Below are 3921 nucleotides of genomic sequence, written 5' to 3' on the forward strand. Positions count from 1 at the left end.
CGTAATCGATCGCGAATGTCATGGTGTCCAGAAATAGTATTTGTTGTTGTTGTAAGTGCACGCTCTCAGCGAATGTTATGATCCAGAAATAGTATTTGTTGTTGTTTTGGTCATGTACATGCACCAGGCGAATGTCATGGTGTCCAGAAATAGTATTTGTTGTTGTTGCTCTCGAGCCAAAATGTTATGACTTTCCCGGAAACAGTTAGATCACGAGTTTCCTTCTCAGCCAATCAGCGAGCCGGATACATCCTCCTTCTCAGCCAATCAGAGACCTGCTTACATATGATTTTCCCCGTTACATAACAATTCACCCTTGAGATTTCGTATATAACGGACATGCAATGTGATTCAATTATCAGAAAGTATTTTGACGCTGTGTAAACAACAATGGATAAATTTGATGAACTTGAAGCCTTGGCAACTTCAATTTACCATGTAAGTACATTTTTTTTTTTCAAACGAATTTTACTTGGAAATCCTCCAGTATATTCAGCTAAAACGTAAATATATTCCTTTACCCCAAATCCCCCCCCCCCCCCCAAACCATACAAACATCTTTATACTCACTAGGAAAACATAAAATATATTCATTTTACCCTAACCCCATCCCCCATTGTCTTACAACCCCAAATTCTCGCAAAAAGAAATACCCTTTTGATAAATTGCTTCCCTCTATATTTCCAGCTAAATCCCCCCCCCCCGCCTCCCACTCTAATACAAACTCCACTATGCTATCTTTATAGTCGTTAGAAGACTATAAAATATGCTCTGTTTAACCATCTAAACCCTCCACTCCTTACGACTTTAATTCTTGCAATAGAAATAATACTCTTTTTATCGATATTTCCAGCTAAAGTGACCGCTGACTTCTGTCAATTTTTAGTGAAAATGCCGTTCTGTTTTGACACAAGACTCCAGTGCGTGGCTAAAATTAGCTGTCACCCCTTTCCGGCTTACAAACGCGGTCAAGTCAAAGGAACTATTCTTCTGTCAAATAAAAACACTAATTAAGCGCAGGCATATATAATCTCTTTTTGGAGAACCGGCGAAATCTCGTTATTTTCAAATTAAGATCTAATAATATATTTAGGACATTGGCGTTTGGGGCAGGGGGCCATGCCTCAATTCTATCGCCATCATTGTAAGGTGAAAACAAACTGTTTCTTCGCGTGAAAAGTAAGGGGGGTGAGTTTAAGAAAAAGATACATTGCTTTATTATGCGTAAATTGAATAGCATTTTTACCATATCTTTCGGTGGGGGGAGGGGATATTTTTCCATGTCTTTTCTCAGTGATATTTTCCGGGGGGGTTATTGTCCGTGGTCTGTTTTTCTGGGGGTGTGATAAATATACAAACTAGGCTGGCTTTTGAATGGTTCAGTGAGTCGTAATGCTCAGATTCAAAAAAGGATGCAATTAGTATATTTCACGAAATTTTTTACGTTGTGCTTTCTTAGTGATAAACTAAACAAAATTATATGGATGAGGGTACTAACGTTCTTTCTGTGAAAAGGGGCAAATTATTTCAATACTAACTTTTTTCTCTTCTTTTTAAGGCCAATTATGAAGAATGTATGGCACCGCCGCCCGCTAAGAAAGCCAGAGATGACAAGACAGCCCCATCAGTGCCAGCCCCAATGCAGCCTGGGTTTAAGTTAAAGAGAGAGTGGACGGCTACCAACCCTACCGAAGCTATGCAAGATCGTGAAATAGCCGGCCCAGTCGCACAAGAGCATAGCGACGCCACCCCGTCCACCCTCCAACACACGTTACCTGGACCCGGCCCAGTCGCGCAAGAAAATAGCGACGCCACCCCGTCCACCCTCCAACACACGTTACCTGGACCATCCGGCACCCAAGCACAGAGGGATTATGCAAATGTGAGCATTTTTTCCTACCTTTCTATTTCTTCCAATGTTTTTTCTTTTTCAATCCCAATATAAACATATCTCTGTGAGATATTAACCCCTATTACATATCTAAATGTAATTTTTTATGCAGAGAAACCGCTCTTTTTCTAATCTTTGCTATCGCTTCGTTATTTCATAAGCAAATATTTTTAGGTAATTTCTATTAATAATCACTGCCTTTGAAACTCAAAATGCTATTTTTTCTAATCTTTACTATTTTCTCTATTGCTATCACATATATTTTTAGGTACCTTTGAAACTCCGTGAATGCTCTTTTTCACATAATTTAGAGAGAGATTATCCCATCTGTCACACATTGTCGTTCTAATTTACACTGAATATTTCTATTGTGCCATGTTTCGCTCTTACATAGAATAAAAGAACTCCAATGTCCTAAAATATTAATTTTACAGACAATTTGTTCTCCGCCATTTCAGAAAACACAGAATTACGCAAAGGCCATTGAAACCCTGATTGACTAAAAACCGCTAATGTAAAACAGGGAAAGGAGATGCCAAAATTATTTATAACCTCGCGCAGGGTGCTTTATGTCAAAACATAGCGGTTTAATGCATAAGAAGTGTATGGGGAAAGTGACTTAACAATTCTCAACATTTTGAAGTTCAAACTCGTTCATCTAACCTCCATAATTTACAACTCATGTGTTCACCGAACCTGTAGAACGGAATTAGAAATATTTCAACTTTTTTTGAGACATTATGTAAATGCCCGGGACCCGCGGAGCCGGTGGGCCGGGGAAGCGTTGTGGGAAGCACTGCGGGTCCAAGAAGCGCCACAGGGATGCGCTGTGGCTCCGAAAAGCGCCACGGGTCAGGGAAGCGCCACAGGGGTGCGCCACGGGTCAGGGAAGCGGGGGGGGAAGTGCCCCGGGTCAGGGAAGCGCCACGGGACCGTGACGCAGTGGAGGTCGCGCTGGGGGGCCCGCGAAGTCCCACAGGGATGCGTGTGTGCCCCGACCCGTGCCAGGGGAGTGGTACGCGCCCTAGGGGGGTGCCCCGATTCAGAGAAGCGTACCAGGAGGGAAAGTGGGTACATGGTTGTGAAAAAAAAAAAAAAAATTTAACACTTTTAAAATTAGCTATTTTTTTTTGAACAAAATAAAATTTCAGCCTTCCATGTAAAGCGACATTTTAGATTGTATTTATCTTATATTAAATTTGTTTTTATTTCAGTTGAATTAACCAAATGTTATTAAGCAATAATAATCCAAATTTTAAAACAGTAGGGCTGATTTGAACACTCTGAAAATAAGCTATTTTTTTTCATTTATAGATTGCATTGGTCCCATATTCGCCGTCCAGTGAAGAAGAGGAAGAACCAATTCTAACACCGCCACTGGAGTTTCAAGACAATTTACTATGGGACGATAGCATTGAAGTACCTTTTAATATTGATGAGTTTTATGCTTAATTTTTAAAAGTAGATAATAGCACTGTTGAGCAGGTAGACTTGAGTCCGAACAAATTAAAAATTTTAAATGATTTAACCGGTAGCCCTCAAATCGCCTATCTCAGCTCGATTCCATTTCGCAAACCGTAATTGGAGCATTCACAATTTTGTGTTTACCCGCGGGGGTGAGGTTATAAGATATCACAGGGGGTGGAGGGAACATCTCACCCAGAATATCAACTATCCAACACAATTTTATATAATATAGTTGTTTTCACTACAATGTTTGGGGATCCTTTTAATTCGCTTTTGTGTGGAAATTTTGTTTTTGACCCGGTAGAAATTGTGCATGCATATGTAGACAAAATTCGTGCACTTCTGGAGAATCAAATTCAGTTGTGGGGGAGGGATTCAATTAAGGTCTCCATTGTTTTAAAAGTGTTTTATATAAATGTGGGAAAAAGTGAGGTTTATTATCATTTTATACATTCCGAGATGCGTTTGGTTTATTCAAATTTAGAAAATTTTTAGGGAGCTTTCATAGATTGGGTGGATCAAATTATAACACATCTCGAGAACTTTAATGAAAATGGTAGTGG

The sequence above is a fragment of the Artemia sp. Qi Xiang Cuo genome, chromosome 17 (assembly GCF_049724085.1).
Source record: "Artemia sp. Qi Xiang Cuo chromosome 17, ASM4972408v1, whole genome shotgun sequence".
NCBI lineage: Eukaryota > Metazoa > Arthropoda > Branchiopoda > Anostraca > Artemiidae > Artemia > Artemia sp. Qi Xiang Cuo.